The following is a 13,408-nucleotide window of genomic DNA, read 5'->3' on the forward strand; positions in this document are numbered from 1 at the left end:
ATCCGTCCTCCTGAAACCACGTTTTCGATGTTAAAATTGTGTGGTCTCAATGTAAATAATGTTTCTAGCATTACTCTGCCAGTGAAACATGATTCGGTCTCAGCCATTGCCACTCTAAGACGTGTTGCACAAGGTGCCATCCTGTTGGTACCACCTGAGGGTAAGTTCTTCATCGTCCAACTGGTTCACAAATTCCCAAAACATTTCGATGTTAACTGCACTTGTCCCTGTAGACTCAAAGGAAAAATAAATAAATAGATATTGGTCCAATAATGTGACACTGTGATATTGCACAGAACACGCCAGTCTTTTGGGAATGCAGGTGTTTTTTTTTTTTTTTTTTTTTTTTTTTTTTTTTGACAAATGTGTGTGGATTTTCATTACACCACAAATGTGTATCCTGAAAGTTTTAGCCAGAGAGATGGAACAGCACCTCATCACTGAATCATGTGTACTGCAATATTCATGGCCTCTGAGCAATCAATTGCTGAGAAAATAGCAAAATGTAATGTGTTTGTCTTTATCATTGACATTCAGTTCCTGAACAACTGTAAACCTGTACGGATACATGCCGGCCTTCTTCGCAACTCTGATACATGTGCTCCGTAACATTTTACATTTCTGAGATGTCGAACAGACTTTGCAATTGAGCCCAACAATCGCCGTCTCAAGTCAGTCGCTTTTTCTTCCAAAAAGCGGCCATCATCCGCTGTGAAGATCCAACACCGTTACACTGCTCTCCATCTTATTCACAAACTTTTGTATGCAGCATTTAACACAGTATGTACTGGTCATCAAACTGTTCAACAAACATTTGCTGGTGTCTTAATGGAACCAGTAATCCAATATTGTTTCACAAAAAAACACGTGCTCTTTGACAGAATAGTGATAGATTGTTACTGAACACGAGACCCAGCCACGCCAATGCACAGAAACACATAGTTGCGTCAAACGAAGTTGCAGTGTGTAGTGTTGCCACGTCAAACGTCACAAATTACATGGTGCACTTTCAGTGGAACTGTCACACATGTTTGTGGGGCCTCTTTTGAGTGGGGCACCCTGTGTAACTCATAGGGATGGAACTTTAATTTGTGCAGTATTCTTCATCCCTAGACTTCCACTCTACCAAAACTATGGTTCTGTAGTTATGGTACAATACATACATGACACATCGTTCAGTGTTAGTCCACTGTGTGTCGTATATCCTTACAAAATGTAAGTTGCATTTTATAAGTACATAACGCTGTTTGTGTGTGTCTTGCTCTTTTATGTAACCAAATGATCATTTTTTGATGCAAGTATGGTTTAAATGCACGAACACAAATCTATACAATTATTCTCATCATTTTATACATACTAGAACTTTCTTCATAATTATCAGAGGCAAGAGTTTCCTGTTAGAAAGAGCAAAACTTGTTTACCTATAAGGGAAACGTTTTATATTAGCAAAAAAAAAAAAAAAAAAAAAAAAAAAAAAAAAAAAAAAAAAAAATGCTCCTATTGGAGAAAAAAAAAGTACCCCCCTTTTCAGCACAAGTCTTTTTAAATAAACATGAATATATTCTCATTTCTCGTGCTCTGATAGAAGCATTTTTTACATTGGTTCCCCTCCTTTCCCTGCTACAGCAGGGCATGTAACTCATACGCAAAGAAATATATTGGTCAGTAAAATCCAAGTAGTTTACTTTTGTGAAGTGGAAATAATGCTAAACTAATTTTACATCTAAGATTGGATTTTACGTGGAAAAAAATTTTTGCATGTGCTTCAAGAGCACAGCATGGAGTTCCCAGATGGCAACAAAGACACATTACAGCATATTTCTCCACGTCACGCCACTTTAAAAATTACATTTTCACCTCACACCGGATTTTTCATGTACCAGTATAGTAACTTTGACCTATATGTCAGGAACAGATAAAGATATGACACAAATTTTCAAGCTAATTCGAGATTGACATCTTAGAAATACATCATAAAACTTACAGCTGTCGGAATCCACAGCTGTGGTTTAGTTCCCAAAAAAAAAGTAGAGGTTTTTCTCAATAACGGATAAATTATTTTTGAAAACTTGGAAATGGCTCTTGTAGATAAATTTGAGCAATTTGTTGCAGTTATGTACTATTTACAGTTTGTCTCATACCGGATTTTACATGCAGACATACGGTAATTTTGAGCCTCTGTATCTTGGACACGGATGAAGTTACCTTACGAATTTTCAAGTGTGTCCGAGATCGGGATTTTGAGAATACATAGTAAAAATTTCAGCCATTTGCTATGCACAGCCGTGTTGGAATTCTTGGCTGTGTTTTGATCCGGTGGTGATTGTGAAGAGATACCACCCCCCCCCCTTTTTTTTTTAAATATAATTCCAGGAATGTTTCCATTGTTTTAGTTCTCAATTAAATTTTTGTAATTCTGACTGGTAAGAACAAATGGTGTACCAAAGGATAGTACTGTAACCCTCTACTGCTGAATAATACTGCAGCAACAAAACATGAACTAGAGGGGGAAAAAAGTCGAAAATAAAACTTAAGTTGCAAAAGAAATGCACCATATACAACAACAAAACACGGTGCTCATACAAGCATCTGCCAACAACAAAGTGTGTCAAAGGCTTTAAGAAAACTATGCAGTGCTTCATAACTAGACCGCGGATTTTAGGTAAAAACCTATTTTGGTCATGAGTTCCTATTTGCATAAAAATTTGTACTTATGCATTTCATGACTATTTACACTTGTTGTTGTGGTCTTCAGTCCTGAGACTGGTTTGATGCAGCTCTCCATGCTACCCTATCCTCTCCAAGCTTCTTGATCTCCCAGTACATACTGTAACCTACATCCTTCTGAAAGTGTATTCATCTCTTGGTCTCCCTCTACGATTTTTACCCTCCACACTGCCCTCCAATGCTAAATTTGTGATCCCTTGATGCCTCAGAACATATCCTACCAACCGATCCCTTCTTCTTGTCAAGTTGTGCCACAAACTCCTCTTCTCCCCAATTCTATTCAATACCTCCTCATTAGTTATGTGATCTACCCATCTAATCTTCAGCATTCTTCTGTAGCACCACATTTCGAAAACTTCTATTCTCTTCTTGTCCAAACTATTTATCGTCCATGTTTCACTTCCATGCATGGCTACACTCCATACAAATACTTTAAGAAACGACTTCCTGACATTTAAATCTATACTCGATATTAACAAATTTCTCTTCTTCAGAAACGCTTTCCATGCCATTGCCAGTTTACATTGTATATCTTCTCTACTTCGACCATCAGTTATTTTGCTCCCCAAATAGCAAAACTCCTTTATTAATTTAAGTGTCTCATTTCCTAATCTAATTCCCTCAGCATCACCCGACTTAATTAGACTACATTCCATTATCCTCATTTTGCTTTTGTTGATGTTGATCTTATATCCTCCTTTCAAGACACTGTCCATTCCATTCAACTGCTCTTCCAAGTCCTTTGCTTTCTCTGACAGAATTACAATGTTATTTACACTTAATAGCGTAAATTCTATAGGAACTAAAAAAAGCCTATTTCGGCTTTAATATCCTAAAAAGTGCCTATTTCATCATATAAGACAGTGGCTCCAAAGTTTTTCCACACTGTACGACAGATGGGAAAAAATATTTTCTGCCAGTGTGCAGCAAGGTGGCTAGTTGATATGCGCTCATGCTTCGTATTTGCCTAACACTTCGGTCTTTTTTTTTATATCACTATCCCTGTTAATACAAATACTCTTTATAGGTGTTTTATTGTTCGTATGTAAAAAATAGATCACGTATCTTTAGGTTAAAAGCTATTTTTTTTCCTAAGCTCCAATTATGGAAATATTTCGTTTGTAGGATTCTGGCCAGTTGTGTATCGCAAAGAAACGGTTTCATAGGCCTTATGCTGAGCACAGATTAAAAAATCACAATGTTAATCGTAGACGCCCTCTATAGCTAAATTACTGCCCTTAACGCATTTTCTCGCTGCTATTATGTGTGAATTTTCCGGTTCGAAAAATAATTGCCAGTAGTGAGATGTTTTCATCTGAAGCACTGGTAGATTCCATTCGCTTGTTCAGAAGGGGCGGCCATCTGTCATGTGTCATATGTCCAGCAACAATACGGTACTTCCCCTACCGCTCCCATGCACCGCAGTAAAAGGAAAAAGGTCATCGTTCACTTTTTCCCAGCGAAAACAAATCAGTACATTGTGTAGCGACCGATGTGTTAAGTATTACTGACATTCTAAGTGCAAAATAAATTCTAGTTTCTGTGTGAGAATACTACGCCATGCTGAAAACAGCTAGTTCAAAGTCTACTCATATAAGGCAGTGGCTGCAAGATTTTCCGCATTATACCAGAGATGGGAAAATTATTTTCTGCCAAGCATGCAACAAGGAGGTTAGTTGATGTTTTTCTTAGACTTCTTATTTTCCTGTCACTTAGGATTCTTTTTTATCGCTATCCTTCAGTAATACGAAATACTCTTTATATGCGATTCTAAACTGCATTTCCCTTTTCTCTTGTATCAGGTTTCGAGTGTTAAGAAATCTCACTTAACTCAGCATGCAGATGGAATCGCACATAAAGCTAATGTTGAACGAGTTCACAGTGATTTGTGGCAGCAAACATCCTCTTTCGGAAACTAGAAAACCCTATTTTCAGAGGTTTTCTTGAGAAGTACTGCCCTCAGTCTATTCCTTTAGATTGTAGTATTGAATTCCAGCAGTACGGGCACCACAAACTTTTAAGTCATTTTCAGCCAGGTCTCTGGTTACTTTTGATCACAGGGTATTAATAAAAGCACTTATTGGAAATGACTGCAGAAGCATAATTTCAATTAGTGCAACTAAAGAAATATTCAACATTCTATTTATCTACACTCCTGGAAATTGAAATAAGAACACCATGAATTCATTGTCCCAGGAAGGGGAAACTTTATTGACATATTCCTGGGGTCAGATACATCACATGATCACACTGACAGAACCACAGGCACATAGACACAGGCAACAGAGCATGCACAATGTCGGCACTAGTACAGTGTATATCCACCTTTCGCAGCAATGCAGGCTGCTATTCTCCCATGGAGACGATCGTAGAGATGCTGGATGTAGTCCTGTGGAATGGTTTGCCATGCCATTTCCACCTGGCTCCTCAGTTGGACCAGCGTTCGTACTGGACGTGCAGACCGCGTGAGACGACGCTTCATCCAGTCCCAAACATGCTCAATGGGGGACAGATCCGGAGATCTTGCTGGCCAGGGTAGTTGACTTACACCTTCTAGAGCACGTTGGGTGGCACGGGATACATGCGGACGTGCATTGTCCTGTTGGAACAGCAAGTTCCCTTGCCGGTCTAGGAATGGTAGAACGATGGGTTCGATGACGGTTTGGATGTACCGTGCACTATTCAGTGTCCCCTCGACGATCACCAGTGGTGTACGGCCAGTGTAGGAGATCGCTCCCCACACCATGATGCCGGGTGTTGACCCTGTGTGCCTCGGTCGTATGCAGTCCTGATTGTGGCGCTCACCTGCACGGCGCCAAACACGCATACGACCATCATTGGCACCAAGGCAGAAGCGACTCTCATCGCTGAAGACGACACGTCTCCATTCGCCCCTCCATTCACGCCTGTCGCAACACCACTGGAGGCGGGCTGCACGATGTTGGGGCGTGAGCGGAAGACGGCCTAACGGTGTGCGGGACCGTAGCCCAGCTTCATGGAGACGGTTGCAAATGGTCATCGCCGATACCCCAGGAGCAACAGTGTCCCTAATTTGTTGGGAAGTGGCGGTGCGGTCCCCTACAGCACTGCGTAGGATCCTACGGTCTTGGCGTGCATCCGTGCGTCGCTGCAGTCCGGTCCCAGGTCGACGGGCACGTGCACCTTCCGCCGACCACTGGCGACAACATCGATGTACTGTGGAGACCTCACGCCTCACGTGTTGAGCAATTCGGCGGTACGTCCACCCGGCCTCCCGCATGCCCACTATACGCCCTCGCTCAAAATCCGTCAACTGCACATACGGTTCACGTCCCAGCTGTCGCGGCATGCTACCAGTGTTAAAGACTGCGATGGAGCTCCGTATGCCACGGCAAACTGGCTGACACTGACGGCGGCGGTGCACAAATGCTGCGCAGCTAGCGCCATTCGACGGCCAACACCGCGGTTCCTGGTGTGTCCGCTGTGCCGTGCGTGTGATCATTGCTTGTACAGCCCTCTCGCAGTGTCCGGAGCAAGTATGGTGGGTCTGACACACCGGTGTCAATGTGTTCTTTTTTCCATTTCCAGGAGTGTATTTGTGTGTGTCAAGTTATTACATTTAATTAGTAGCAATCAATATGGTGTTGGCCCACCCTTAGCCAAGATCACAGCTTCCACTCTCACAGGCATTCGTTTAATCAGGTGCTGGAAGGTTTCTTGTGGAATGGCAGCCCATTCTTCACTAAGTGCTGCACTGAGGAGAGGTATCGATGTCAGTCAGTGAGGCCGGGCACAAAGTTGGTGTTTCAAAACATCCCAAAGGTGTTCTATAGGATTTAAGTCAGGACTCTGTGCAGGTCAGTCCATTACAGGGATGATGATGATGATGATGATGATGACGTGTAACCTCTCTGCCAAAGCTTGTGTATTATGAACAGGTGTTCGATTGTATTGAAAGATGCAATTCCCCTTCCCGAATTGCTCTTCAACTGTTGGAAGCAAGAAGGTACTTAAAACATCAATGTAGGCCCGTGCTGTGGTAGTGCCGTGCAAAACAAGGGGTGCAAGCCGCCGGCCCCCCCCCCCCCCCATGACAAACACGACCATATCATGACAGCACCACCTCTGAATTTTACTGTTGGCACTACACACACTGGCAGATGACATTCACTGGGCATTTGCCATACCCACACCCTGCCATCAGATTACCACATTGTGTACCGTGATTCATCACTCCACACAACATTTTTTCACTGTTCAATCGTCCAATGTTTATGCTCCTTACACCAAGTGAGGTGTCGTTTGTCATTTACCAGCATGATGTGTGGCTTATGAGCAGCTGCTCGACCATGAAATCCAAGTTTTCTCACCTCTCACCTAACTGTCACAGTACTTGCAGTGGATTCTGATTCAGTTTGGAATTCCTGTGTGATGTTCTGGATAGACGTCTGCCTTTTACACATTATGAGCCTTGTCAGTCTCTGTCAGTCAACAGACGAGGTCGGCCTGTATGCTTTTGTGCTGTACATGTCCCTTCACTGTAACATTGGAAGCAGTGGACCTAGGAATGTTTAGGAGTGTGGAAATCTTGTGTACAGATCCATGACACGAGTGACACGCAATCACCTGACCACATTCGAAATCCGAGTGTTCTGCAGAGTGCCCCGTTCTGCTTTCTCACATTGTCTAATGACTATTGAGTTGCTGATATGGAGTACTTGGCAGTAGGTGACAGCACAATGCACCTAATATGATAAACTTATGTTTTTATTGGTGTCGGAATACTTTTCATGACATAGTGTATTTATAAATACAAAATATACCCTTGAATAACACACTGAAGTATGAAATACATAAAATACTGAAAGTGTGCTCGTTCATGAGATATGACATCATGAACAGTGAGTTGTGTGAAAAAACTGCTGCATCATGCTTGACGTTTAAATTTATTACCTCTTTACTCTATTTGCGATAAATTTTGCAGGCAGTATCCATATATGCAGCTACAAAATCATAATGTGGCATGACACACAGTTTTAAATATCGTGAAAAGGGTAGTTGCTACTCACCATATAGCAGAGATGTGAGTTGCAGATAAGCACGACACAAAGACTGTCAAAAAGGTCTTCTGCCAAACAGGCCTTCATCAGAATGGACATACACACAAACACACACGATGCAGTCTCTGGCTGCCAAGGTCAAACTCTGGCAGCCAGAGACTGGTCATGTGTGCAAGAGTTGCCTTTGCGTGTGTGTTTTCTCTGATAAAGGCTTGTTTGGCCGAAAGCTTTGCCTGCCAGTCTTTTTGTTGTGCCTATGTGCAACTCGGCATCTCTGCTATATGGTGAGTAGCAACTATCCTTTTCATAATATTGTCATTAGTCTATTCTGGATTTTCCATTGCTTGATTTAAGCTCAAATGGTTCAGGAGACATGATGCCAAACACTGAGATGCATGAAGTTTTAATCCATTTATTCTTTGGTACTAAGACACTCCTACAGTCGGCTCAATTTAGCTAAATTCTTGACACCTGGCAGCACTTTTGACTATGAAGTGCAAACAGCTGTTGGTGAAAACGATAGTCTATAAAGCTATGAGGAGATGATGCCACTGAGACTTTTACAAAATCACGTTGTAGACATGTGAAGCAGATTCTCCCAGGTGACTGGACATGTAACTAGAAATATTGTTTATAATAAAGTTGAGTTAAATAAACATTACAAAGAATTTGTATTTTGGGATACTGTACTTAACACATTTGTAAATTATGCATATTTTTTTGTATGATTGTTTCAAAATTTCAAAGATGTTCTCATAAATACATGGAAAGGAAATATTGTCTATTACACAACAAACACATCTCATTTTTTGTTTTTGGTTCTAATAAAAAATTGGCAAAATGAATAACCAAATAAAATCTTATCGATTTTCAAACTGCATCAATTTGAAAAAAATCCTCGAGCTTTCAATGGCTACCTCTGCCATCATCATCAGAAGTAAAATTACTGTGCACCGGGGCTGGCAAGATTTTCCACTTATATACCCATGATTACGGCCACCGGCACCAATCAGAAGGGGCTGAAACAATGCATGCACGGAAAGCGAGTTGGGCAGCTCGTAGCAGTTCCGGCCCGCTGTGGGGATGATTGACATAAGGCGCTGTGGGGGGCAGCCCCATTTTTGAAACTGTCGCTTCCACCTCCTTACAAGCATTAAGTATCCTTAGTCATTTCCTTTCCACATCCAAATCTCGCCCCCATGCTCACTCAGCTTGTACCCCTGGTCTCTGTTAAAATTGTTGCTGTTCATTGTACTCTCAGCTGCCTCTTTTATAACGGAATCCCAGTATGTTAGTGCATGAGCTAAGGCTCTCGTTTTCTCAAAATGTATTTTCCAGGCAATGCTGAGCTATGAAGGACTCGTCAAGCTCCTTTTGTTTAATATGTCTCTTGTGCTCGGGACATTACTCTGCAATGGTGGAGACTTCAGTCATCCAACAAATGGGAAAATTACATTTTTGTTAGTGGTGGGTGTGATATGACGTCTGGTGAAACTTTACTAAATGCCTTCTTTGAAAACTACATAGAACAGATAGTTAGGAATCCCACCCACGATGGAAATATATTGGATCTAATGGCAACAAATAGACCTGATCTCTTTGAGGACGTCCACATCGAAACTGGTATCAGTGACAGCGACGTGGTTGAGACAAAAACAATTAACAAAGTACAACTAAAACAAGCAGAAAGATAAATACGTACAATAAACTAGATAAAAAAATCCAGTCGTGCCATATCTAAATGAGGAAATGGAAACTTTCAGCACATGGCAGGAGCTTGTAGACGAACTATCGCTGAAGTTTAAAAGAATAGTTGACCATGCACTGGACAGATATGTACCCAGTAGAACAGTTCATAATGGAAGGGAACCTCGACGGTATACAGTCACTGTAAAAAAACTTCTAAATAAACAGAGATTACTGCATAATAGGTGTAAAACAAACCATAGAGCTGTGGATAGAGTGTTGCTGAATGAAACACATTTGGCAGTCAAAAGAGCAACAGAAGATACCTTCAATGACTACCATAGCAGAATATTGTCATGTGATCTTTCTCATAACCCAAAGAAATTCTGGTTGTATGTAAAGTCTGTTAGTGGCTCCAAAGTTAGTGTCCAGTCCCTAGCGAATGAGACAGAACTGACATTGAAGGTAGCAAAGCAGAAATATTTAACTCCATTTTCTAGTGTTCCTTTACAAAGGAAAACCAAGAAGAATTGCCCCAATTTAAGCCTTGTACCACTGAAAAGCCAAATGAAATAAGTATTAATGTCACTGGTGTTGAGAAACAGCTGTAATCGTTAAAAACTGAACGCAGCTCCATGGCCCGATGGAATACCTGTCAGATTGATCCACAAAACTACTGTCCAGTATCTTTAACATCGATCTGTTGTAGAATCTTAAAACATATTCTGAGCTCAAACATAATAAGGTATCTTTAACAGAATGACATCAATGCCAACCAACACCGATCGTGTGAAATCCAACTCACACTTTTCTCACATTGCGTAATGAAAGCTTTGGATCAAGGCATTCAGGAGGATGCAGTATTTCTTGATTTCCAAGAAGTATTTGACTCTGTACCACACCTGCGCTTACTGTCGAAAGTTCGATCATCTGGAGTATCAAGTGAAATTTCATGCTGGATTGAGGACTTTTTGGTAGGAAGGATACAACATGTTAGCTTGGATGGAGAGTCATTGTCAGAAGAAGCTGCATGACTATCCAGTCCGATCTTGAGAAGATTTCAAAGTGGTGCAGAGATTGGCAACTTCCTTCATATGTTCAGAAATGTAAACAAAGTTTCAAGAACTGGCTTTAAATGATTACTGTAGGAATATATTACAACCCCATACATATCACTCACATAGGGATCGTGAAGATAAGATTACAATAATTATTGCACGCGCAAAGGCATTCAAACGATCGTTCTTCCCACACTCCATATCGGAATGGAACAGGAAGAAACTCTAATAATTGGTACAATAGGATGTACCCTCTACCATGTACCTCACATTGATTTGCAGTGTATAGATGTAGATGATTACACTTAACTAAAACATTGTTAGAACTATTATAAATCCCTAACTATTCTGCTAACACTGTTACAGATTAATAATATCTGAAGTAAATTAAACCTAATCTTACATAACAATACTACAAAAAGGAAAGTTGCTACTCACCATATAGCAGAGATGCTGAATCGCAGATAGACTGTCACAAATAAGCTTTCAACAGTATGGCCTTCATAAAAAAAGTGCACGCACGCATGCAGTCTCCGGCAACTGAAGCCACACTGCAAGCAGAAGCACCAGTGCATGATGGGAGTGGCAACTGGGTAGGGGTAAGGAGGAGGCTGGGGTGGGGAGGGATAGCAGAGTAGGGGTGGCGAACAGTGAAGTGCTGCTGGGGAGCATGCAGGGACGAGGTGGAGAGAGGGTAGGCAGCTATGTACAATCGGGAGGTTAGACCATGGGCAGGAGAGAGGTGGGGGAAAGAGGTTGCAGAAAAGGAGAGAAGTGAGAAAACTGGGCACGATGTTGGAATGAGGGCTGTGTGGTGCTGGAATGGGACCAGGAACAAGGATGGGTGAGGAAAATGACTAATGAAGGTTGAGAGCAGGAGCGTTATGGGAATGTAGGATATATTGCAGGGAAAGTTCCCACCTGCACAATTCGGAAAAGCTGGTGTTGATGGGAAGGATCCATATGGCACAGGCTGTGAAGCAGTCATTGAAATGATGGTTGTCATGTTTGGCAGCATGCTCAGAAATAGGATAGTCCACTTGTTTCTTGCTCACAGTTTGTTCACGGGCATTCATGCTGACAGACAACTTGTTGGTTGTCATGCCCACCATAGAATGCAGCACAGTGGTTACAGCTGGGCTTGTAGATCACATGAACGGTTTCACAGGTAGCCCTGCCTTTAAAGGAATAGGTGATGTTTGTGACCAGACTGGAGTAGGTGGTGGTGGGAGGATGTATGGGACAGGTCTTGCATCTAGGTCCATTACAGGGATACAAGACATAAGGTAAGGGGTTGGGAGCAGGGGCTGTGTAGGGATAGACGAATATATTGTGTAGGTTAGGTCGATGGCGGAATACCACTGTGGGAGGGGTGGGAAGGATAGGCAGCAGGGCATTTCTTGTTTCAGGGCACAACGAGAGGTAGTCAAAACACTGGCGGAAAATTTAATTCAGCTGCTCCAGTCCTGGGTGGCACTGAGTTACAAGGGGACTGCTCCGCTGTGGCCGGACTGTGAGACTTTGGGTGGTGGGAGACTGGAAAGATAAGACACAGGAGATTTGTTTTTGTACAAGGCTGGGAGGCTTCTGTGAGACCCTCGGTATATTTTGAAAGGAACTGCTTGTCACTGCAGATGCGACTGCCATGGGTGGCCTGTACGGATGGGTGGCAGCCGTCGAAGTGGAGGTATTGCGTGTGCTTAGTAGGTTTGATATGGACAGAGGTACTGATGTAGCCATCTTTGAGGTGAAGGTCAACATCTAGGAAGGTGGCTTGTTGGGTTGAATAGGAGAAGGTGAAGCAAATGGCAGAAAAGCTGTTGAGGTTCTGGAGGAATGTGGATAGGGTGTCCTCAGCCTCAATCCAGATAGCAAAGATGTCATGAGTTAATGTGAACCAAAAATGAGAAGTAATTGTGGGTGAGGATATAGTTCATCATGGCGACTAGGAAGGAGGTTGTTGGTTTGGAATCTGTTGGCCATTGGGAGAGATAGTATTCAATAGCGGTAAGGTCATGGGCATTAGGGATGTTAGTGTAAAGGGAGGTGACATCAATAGTGATGAGCAGGGCACAGAGTGGTGAAGGGACAGGAACTGTGGAGTCAGTGGAGGAAATGGTTGGTATCTTTTATATCGCATCCAGTCTTTTGACTTTTCTCCTTTTCCGCAACCACTCCCCCCCAACCTCTACCCTGCCCTTAGTCTTAAAATCCCAACTGCACCTAGCTGCCCTACCCTCTCTCCATCTCATCCCTGTGGGGTCCCCAGCAGCACTTCACTGTCCCTCGACCCTACTCAGCTATCCCTACCCTTCCCCACCCCAGCCTCCTCCCTACCCCCACCCATTTGCCACTCATCACGCACTGTTGCTGTTACTAGCAGTGTGGCTTCAGTTGCCAGAGACTGGAGAGAGAGAGAGAGAGAGAGAGAGAGAGAGAGAGAGAGTGTGAGTGTGAGTGTGAGTGTGTGTGTGTGTGTGTGTGTGTGTGTGTGTGTGTGTGTCCCATGAAACGAAGGCCATACTGGCTGAGAGATTATTTGTGACATATGACTCGAGTTCATTTACATAGAGAGTACTGCAGATACATCAGTAGACCAGTTGAGACTTGTAAAGTTTGGAGCAAAGCTTACCTGGAGGCACCTGTTGACTGAAGTATGACACTGAAATATTCTATCAATGAGACACTTGTAATTGCTAAATACTACAAACATTAGGCAGATTCTGGTGATTTACTTTCCTTTGTATCTACAACAGTCCTAGAACAATTTTTAAACCTTGCTGCTGTAAAATGTGATTTGGTTTACTTAAAATAACAGCATGTAACTACTACTTTCAAGATTAATAAATGAAGGAATGTGGGCTAAACTCTTAAAAGGCTTTCTTTAAATTTTTGTAA

Source organism: Schistocerca piceifrons, chromosome 6 (assembly GCF_021461385.2).
Source record: "Schistocerca piceifrons isolate TAMUIC-IGC-003096 chromosome 6, iqSchPice1.1, whole genome shotgun sequence".
Classification (NCBI taxonomy): domain Eukaryota; kingdom Metazoa; phylum Arthropoda; class Insecta; order Orthoptera; family Acrididae; genus Schistocerca; species Schistocerca piceifrons.